This window comes from Ursus arctos, unplaced genomic scaffold (assembly GCF_023065955.2).
Source record: "Ursus arctos isolate Adak ecotype North America unplaced genomic scaffold, UrsArc2.0 scaffold_1, whole genome shotgun sequence".
NCBI lineage: Eukaryota > Metazoa > Chordata > Mammalia > Carnivora > Ursidae > Ursus > Ursus arctos.
The window spans coordinates 58,342,969-58,351,825 of record NW_026622763.1 but is presented as its reverse complement, the minus strand read 5'-3'; the positions used below and the strand labels follow the sequence as shown (position 1 = coordinate 58,351,825).

At 39.4% G+C, this 8,857-nt stretch overlaps 1 protein-coding gene across 1 annotated transcript in view; it reads left to right on the top strand.

Annotated features, from left to right (window-relative positions):
* The first annotated feature begins 1,281 nt into the window (after nucleotides 1-1,281).
* The window catches only part of CWC22 (CWC22 spliceosome associated protein homolog), a 56,196-nt gene continuing 48,620 nt past the window's right edge, over nucleotides 1,282-8,857 (top strand). The window contains exon 1 of the mRNA XM_026492407.4: nucleotides 1,282-1,482. The gene's annotated coding sequence lies outside the window, so the exon portion shown is untranslated. The remainder of the gene's footprint in view (nucleotides 1,483-8,857) is intronic.

The window sequence follows — 8,857 nt, the reverse complement described above, 5'->3', positions numbered from 1 at the left end:
AAACCTGAAACTGGACATCAGCTACAGTACAGCCTCACGCTCGAATAGCCCTGAAGACAGGAGAGGGACTGTCTTCCTAGTGGGTAGAGCTTCAGGGGGTGCACCTGGTCATCCACTTTGTATGGGAAGGAAAAGTGGCCTGATGTGAGAATATAAACAGACTAACTGGAAATGGCAAAAAGTTTGGCTGGCTGGTCAGAGGTCTGAAAAGAAAGAGATTTTAAAAACCGCACACAAGGAAATCTTAAAAGGTTAGAGTTATGTGGATATGCATATTGTTGTGGTTAAAAAGTATGAAGATCTTTTGAACACTCATCAACGTGCACAAGAAAGCATTCGTTATAGAAGAAACACTGAACAGCCAAGTAAACAAAATTACTCAGCTAGTCGATGTTAGCCTGTTTTTGTTCCTGGCCACTCCAGTGCTGGCACAATGGACGCTCGAGTGAAATGGTCATGGTGACAAAAATGAAGCGTATGCATGGGGTCCATGAGCATGAAGCCCATTTACCATAGCTGACCTACCTACTGCCTCATTTGCAAGTTCAACCTGCCAACAAAAGAGAAATGTTTGGAGAAACCAGTCCTGGTGTTTAGGAGGTTGGGGAACATAAAGATACAGTTGCTTTAGGAAAAGACAGTTTCCAAAACAGTAACAAGTAGTTGAACTTTTAGATTTTGTTACTATGGAAAAGTAAAGAGTAAGAAAACTATTTCACTGATTACCTCTGATCTCTGCACAGTCGGCTATTTCCAAGTTGGCCAGCCAATCTCCTTATCCTCAGGATGTCTTGCCAGCTGGTAACTTAAACTCAAACAGAGTCATCACCCTCTCTACAAAATTAGCTTCTCCTCTTACTTCACTTTGTTTGTGGTCCAATATTCTCCCATTCCCTTAGGCTTGAAATCTTGGAACTTTGCAGGCATTTAACGTTTCTAACATTTTTGCTTATATAGATTCTTTTTATAACTACTAAAAAGAACCTGAAAAAGGTGTCTTCTCTTCTTAAGATTTTTACGTAAAAGTTACTGGTAAGGTCTATTTTTTACCAACTGCAAAGAACGAGCTTGAGAGTAAATGTTGCCAGAACCTCATCTCTACCAGGTTTCAGAAGAGCCGCCTTTACGGCTCCGGCGCCTACCCAAAAGAACTACAATTCCCGTCGTACATTGCGACTTTCTAAGCCTAAAAAATTATAATTGTCTACGTCATTTCCGTCCTCGCAGGCGGCGCATGCTGGACTTTGTAGTTTGAATTAACTTCTCTTTTGTCGTCGTCTTGGAAAGAGAAAATTGTGACCAGACCAGCTGCTCTAAATTTGGTATTATGATAAGGTGCTTAAAGTAAATTAATAGGAAATGTTTTAAAGTGAATTTAGCGTCAGGTTTTTCTGTATTTCACGTACCGCCTTCCTCGCACTGCCGGGTCGGGAAAGGGAAGTGACGTGCATCCGGTGTAATGGCGGCGCGGTGTAGCTCCAGGTAATTGCCGAACTCCGTAGACTCGCCTCAGGCAGCGAACCAGAGTGGGGGTGGCGGGTTGCCGGTCCGGGTGGGAATTAAAAGGGGACCAGGAGTGGGTACCGGCTGCTTAGGACCGCCGTGGGTAGCGTCGTGGCGTGCGTGGCTCTCCTCTTGGCGCCCGCCGGCCCGCGACGCTGAGGTGTGAGAGCCGGTCAGGCGGAGGACTCTGAGAGGGTGGGAAGTCTGAGCGTGAACTCCGTCCCTGACTGCGCGGAGGGACCTAGTTCCCGGGTGAGGTTCCTGGGGCTGACTCGCTGCGGTGTGTTTGTTGCTGAACTCCAGCGCAGAGCTGGGCCTCTTCTCCTGTCGGCACCGGTCACTTAGAGCTTCTCCAGTCGTTTGGGCTTCCAAGGCGCCTTTCTTAGTGTCCGGCTCCAGGCCGTGGGAGTGGGATTAATGAAGTGTAATTAGAAAACAGCGGAAGTTCCACTTTTACTGCCTCTTTCTACCGTGATATACCTGTGACAGCTTCTTTAAAATTTCATTACTCGTTTCTTTTCCATTCGTTTGCCCCGTAAATAAAGATGCTTTCTAGTGTTTAGTCCTGGGGCTCTTCATTCCTCATTAAATGAGCTCTTTGCCCTCTTTTATCTTTTCATAAGTTGATCTGCTTCCAATAAGGTGATACTCCCCAACTTGGGTCTCCAGTGTGACTGTCGAGCTCCGGATCCTACAATACACTTCTACATATCGGTAATAGTTCCTTTCACTGAGTCTAACTCTAATATCCGCTTTATGTATTTTGACTTAATCCTCACAACGACTTTTTGAGATAAATAAAGGAGAAATTTTGAGAAAGGATATTCCAGATGCAAGAAATAGGTGATTGAAAGGGTAGTAAGAGTTCCCTTTACATTTTTAGGTGTCCCACAGGCTAGCAATAGCAGATAGAAAAACGGGCAAATTTGGCCTTCAGAAAACTAGTTAACCTGCCTCCTCCTTATGGTATTTAAGCTCGTTTTTGGATTGCCTGTGAACTTGGAAGTTAACCTCAATTATCGTCCTTCTGTAGAAAAGCGAATTTAGAATTGGCATTAAAAGTGTGACTTTGTTCCCAGAAGCGTTGTGACAAGCAGCAGCATCTGTAGGAGGAGGAGACCTACTTGTGTTGATGCTGGATAATGGACTTTTACGCCAAAGATGCCAGTCTTGATTCAGCACTTATTAGGTCTGTCACTTGGGGCACGTTACCTAACATCTCTAGTTTCAGCTTCTTCATCTGAAAAATGTGAATGATAATATCTAACTTAGTGAGTTGTTTTGAGGATAAAGAAAAATGATATATATAAGTCACTGTGCGCAGTGCCTGACATAGAATGTTAGCTATTATTGTTACTACTGTGATATAGTTGATGAGTTCTCTTGCCTCAGTTCTTGTCCTTTGGTTTTGAATGTTGTCCTTGCACTTTTAAGTGCCCATGCCGCTTTCATGGAGCATTTCCCACCTCACTTGGCTGAGGTCTGGTTCACTGTTCTCCCTGATGATTGCACATTGCCAGGTGACCTACATTAACTTATACCTGAGACCATCTAAGAGAGCACACATTTATAATGTTTGTGCCCTACCCTAAACATTATTTTCTGTTATTACCCACTTGTATCTAGACTGAATTTTGTACTACCTGGTATGTCCCTAAATTTGGTATAAGTTATGGCTGGCCTAGAGGTAGTTTAAGAAAGAGGTGGTTATTGGTAATATAGCTGATCCTACTGATGACCCGTGGGCTTCCTTGTTGCATTTCTCTACCATCTAAATTTGAAAATTTTAGCATGGGAAGGTGATAAAACAAAAAGGCCTCTGGCATATTAGTTTCAGCAAACTTCTCGACTTACTAAATGTGTAGCCTAGATATTTTATCAGCGTATACATTTCCCAAGTGGACATTGGAAGAGATAATTCATTGCCTACAACAAAGTGCAAATTTTCAAACCATTTTCTTCAAAAATAATACATCAGGAGAGGAAGCAATGGATTAAAGCAAGCCTTTGCTATTTGTAGCCAAGTTAGTCTTTTCCCAGAGAACAGATACCAAAAGGTTGGCATAAGCTGCCTTGGTCTGGAGACATTAGGGCTCCTGTGATTATAGAGCTAATTGGAGCCAAATTATGCAAAGAGCCCAAATGTCCATTGAGTGATGAATGGATAAAGAAGATGTGGTGTATATATTATATTGTGGTGTAGATATTATTCAGCCATCAAAAGGAATGAAATCTTGCCATTTGTAATGACATGGATAGAGCTGGAGTGTATTATGCTAAGCAAAATAAGTCAGTCAGAGAGGGACCCCTGTGTGGCTCAGTTGGTTAAGCATCTGCCTTCGGCTCAGGTCATGATCCCAGGGTTGTGGGATCGAGTCCCCATCAGGCTTATTGCTCAACAGGGAGCCTGCTTCTCCCTCTGCCTCTCCACCCTGCTCCTGCTCGCTCTCTCTCTCTGACAAATTGATAAATAAAATCTTAAAAAAAGAAAAGTCAGAGAAAGACAAATACCATATGATTTCACTCATATGTGGAATTTAAGAAACGAAATATGAACATGGGGAAGGAAGAGAAAAAGAAAATAAGATAAAAACAGAGGAGACAAACTGTAAGCGACTCTTAACTGTAGAAAGAAAGGAGGGTTGCTGGAGGGGAGGTGGACAGGGGGATGGGCTAAATAGGTGATGGGCACTAAGGAGGGCACTTGTGATGAGCACTGGGTATTATATGTAAGTGATGAGTCACTAAATTCTACTCTTGAAACCAATGCTACACTGTATGTTAACTAACTTGAATTTAAATAGAAACTTGGAAGATAAAAAATAAAATTCATCTTGGGGGGAAGAAAGCTAATGGGAGGAAGAAACTCAGTGAAGATTCATATTTTTCTTAACTTTGGGCCTAATTCAAATGGATCAGGACAGAGTTCAGCACTTCCCGGTGAAAAGTCGCTCTGTGAGTCCTTTCCTCAATTATTTTATCAAGACAGTTTTATTCTAGATTTGGTGACGGGGGTGCCTCAGTAGTGGAATATAGTGCTATGTGTCTGGGGGCTTCTTCATAAATTTCTCAGTGGAGGCCACCACTTCTACGTTTTCTTTAAAAACTTAGACTGTGGTTTACTAAATGGCTCTTTAATTAATAATGAGAAAGACTGCTTTCAAAGCTGTCCTGTGAGTGTTTGCAGAATATATTCAGCCCATATACTTATTTAGGCAAGTGGAGGAACACGTTTTTGGGGAGAGGGAACAAAGTGGTATGAATGTTTAAAGGCATGAAGTATACTCAATAATTAGACGTGTTTTTTTAAGTTAAAGTAACTATACGTTCAGGGTCAGATTTCCTCTTGCAGCGCGTTTAAAGGAACTGGTATTTTTTTCATCTCAAGAGGGAAGTTTATTCAGACAGCTTTCCAGGTTAACATGGAATGAAGACGGGATGACACTTGATGGTAGTGCTGTCTTGATGCAGTTGATGACAAACATCTTGGGGATTCTTAGAAGTCGTGGTAGATAGGTGAGACAAGTTTTTTGTGGTATTCTATGGTAAAGCATCTGTCAAAATATGGAGGAAGAAATAGGGATAATCATTAGAAGTCTACACACACCCCCATATTTAATTTTGGAATTGGAACCTATTAAGTGGCAAGCACTGTCCTAGGTTCTTGATATACAGTAGTGACCGAGAACCTCAAGAATCCAGTGGTCTGATACAAGGTCTTTCATGCTTTAGTTTCTTGAGTTTCATGTTCCATCTCATTTCTGCTCAATTTTCTGTATACACCCTGTACTCTGCTCAAACAGCTGAGAATCGCCTAAACTCTTATATCTCGAGTCTTTACACGTGCTAATTTCAATGCCTGAATGACCTTTTTCCCCTTTCCAAATGGGAAGTGACCTTTCCCCATCTCCTGCTTGTACTTCAGGATGCAGCTTCTAGAACCACTTCTTTCTGTATGCCTCAGACCCACTTAATTGCACTTCCTCTTTTCCAGAAGTACTATGTCTATAACAATGCTACAACGCTTAAACTTTTCTTCTCTGACTGAGGATAGGAACTTTCATCTCTCAGACATCAGTGCCTTGTGTGCAGAGCAATGTATATATCACCTCACTGTTCACAGACACTGCCTTTAATCTCTATTCTTAATTTGTTTGCAAAGAATAGGGGATAAAGCAAAAACCAGAAAGAAAAAGACCATGACCATACTGCTCTTTTTCTTAACCTTATACTTTCTTATTTTTTCTATAAGTACTTTACTGTACGACTTCTTAATATAAGTATCAGTTATGGCTCCGTCCGCATCGATTTTTCAGTTCCGTTTACCTGTTTGTGTTATACAAAGTTTCTCAATTTTTATGACCTCACAAAAAAAGTCTCTTTTGCACAAATTCAAACTTTAACGCAAAATGAAAAAGGAAGCATTCAGTGGGTGATAAGGAGCACTAGAGCTATTTCTTTACTACAAGGCTGTTCCTTTACTATTAAGTGGTGAGGGTTATGGTATACATTTGAAATTTAAGTTCTGTCTCTTCTCTGTGATGGTAAAAATGGATGTAAATTTAGCTTACTCACTAGACCAAGAAAACCCATAATGATAATATTTGTTCATTGAATGAAGATGCTGGAGTTAATGAGGAAAGTTAACTCCTGTTGCCATGCAGTTGAATTGTGAACCAAGGGGTATAGGGGCAAGATGAGGTGGGCTTAGGAGGATGTAAATACAAGTGTTTAAGGGTGCAGTAGTAGCAGATCTCTCCCTTAGGATTTGTTTTTATTCAGTAATTAGAGAAGTGCTATTGAATAGCAATCATATGCAGAAACAGATTGTTGGTAATTGAGCCATTGAGACAGAATTTCCATTTTAAAAACTTAGAAGGTAACTTGGAAAGCATGAGATAATATTGAATATATTGTGGTGGGATGTGCTTTTAATTTAAGGACTAGGTTTCCCTATGGACAGCTTTGCAGATATTTAAAGATACCTTTGTCCTATATGGGTGGAATACAATGGAACCTCACCAGTTAGATGTATACATAAGTAATATTTTAGAGCTAAATTAGAAAAGTTCTTATAACCTAGACATAAAGAAGACCTTGTGAGAAATCTTATTAAAAAGGTCAAAAAAAATGTAACTTCCTCTAAAATGAAATTAAGGTTGTCTGATTATGGAAACTTTTGAAACCGAACCTTCCCCCTCCCTACCTTCTTCTGTGTACAATGGCAGAGAGAATGAGGAGGGGAGTAGATTTGATTCTATGTCCTATTTATGAACTTGAATTTTTAGGATTTGGTGACTAATTGGGAGGAAGGAAAAGGAAATTGTCACTTAGCTGGCTTTGTAAGTAATATCTTAGAGGAAGAGGTGGTTTGAGAAGAGGAAATGATGAGTGCCAATTTGGACTTCCCTAGTTCTCAGGGCCTTTGGGGCATCCACGTGGGTGTTTTTTTCTATAGACATTTGGATGTAAAGATTTGGAACTCTGTAGAGAAGATGAGGCCGAAGTAACAGTCATACTCATAAATGTTAGTTGAAAGTGTGAGGATGGAGATGGTCTTCCAGAGAGAATATGGAGAAAGAAAAGATAAAGAATATTCATTTGTTCATTAAACAAATATGTATAGAGGGCTTTCTCTGTTGGGAAAATGGCAATGAACAGGGCAGACGAAATGCATAAGCAAAGATTAAACTCTACAGGATAATAAATGTTAGGGGGTGGACAGGAGAAGAGAGACAAGGAAAACCAGATAAACGTGGTGTCCCTATAAGTTGAGATTCCAGAACTTAAAGAAGACGGATTTAGCACTACCAGTTGCTAGACAAATGTCAGGTTAAAGAAGGAAGTGGCCCCTGGATTTAGCAACAAGGAAGTCATTGTGTAACTTCAAAAAGTACGATGAAGTAGTGGGAGTGGAAAACCAAATTGTGGGGTGTAAGAGGGATTAATGGAGGGTAAGAATTGTAGGCATCAAGTGTAGACTCATCTATCAAAATAAGTATCAGTAAAAACTTGGCTATGTAGGGAAAGAGAAAGAGAATGGAACTTGAGAGGGAACAGGATAAAGGGAATTTGCCCTATAAATGTCATAATTTATATTTAAGTGAATCAGTAAAGTAGTTCAGTATGTAGAATTTTTCTTGAAAACCAACTAAATTGGAAATCAATACTATGAATCAAGAAAAAGATGGTAGAATCTTGAAACAAAAAAAAATTACAAATCCTACTCTTCAAGAACCTACATTCTGGTGAAAAGGAGCACATTAGAGGATCTTCCTACGTACCAACAAAGGAATTAAAAAAAAAATAAAGTAGCATACTGAAATGATCACATCACTTTTCAGTTTATTTGGTTAAGTACAGACCATTATGGACCAGCTTCATCATATAGGGAAATGAATGAGGGATAATAACTCCTCTCAGTTTATAATGAGTCATTTTTAGTATGGTTGTTGGTATCACTGAGTTCATTAAAATGATAAAAACTTTCAGATTTTGTCTTTTTTTTTTTTTTTTTTTACTCATCTGAATCTGTCTTAAGATGTCCCCAAATTGGGGCTGTCTCCCCTATATAGAGTCAGAAACTAATGAAAGTGTTTTATATTTTGTTCATTCTTATACAAACAGTAGTGCAGGTACTGTCTGCAAAACTTTCATCCCTGTACTTGAACATGGGAATCTTCAGTCTTTCAAATGGTTCTAAGTCAAAGAGCACACCTGATGTACGCATTGACTAGGAAGCAAACAACAGGAAATACAGGTCTCCACTTCTTTATTTGTAATTCTTGGAGCCAGAACTGTTTTGACATTTAGAATTTTTCAGATTTTAAAGAAACACAGTGCATATATATTTATGAAGTAATCACTATTTGGGGATCCGGGGTAACATCTTCTAATCAAACACATTAGTATTTCTGCAGTGCATCAATGAAAGAGTCACCTAAGTCTCAGGTTGGTGCCAAATGAGTTTCCCATGAGTTTAAGGAAAATCTTTAGAAGTTGTGCTGAGCATAGCATAATGTATAGAGTTGTCAAATCCCTATGTTGTACACCTAAAACTAATATAACATTGTGTGTCGACTATACTTCTGTTAAAAAAAAAAAAAAGGTAAAGAAAAACCTTTAGTGTTTTCAGAGCTTTTCAGATTTCGTAATTGCAGATTAGGGATTGTTACCTATACCTGATGACTTTTTCTCAAAATGATAGTAGTGTTTGCGTGCTTTTATTTTCTTGAAATCGTAAAACTATTTTGAAATCAAATTACAACATTTTTCCTTATGTGACGTTTATGCGGCATATTTCTCACTAATATTTTTAAAAATAGCAAGAAAAAACAGTAGGAAAGCTGTTTTC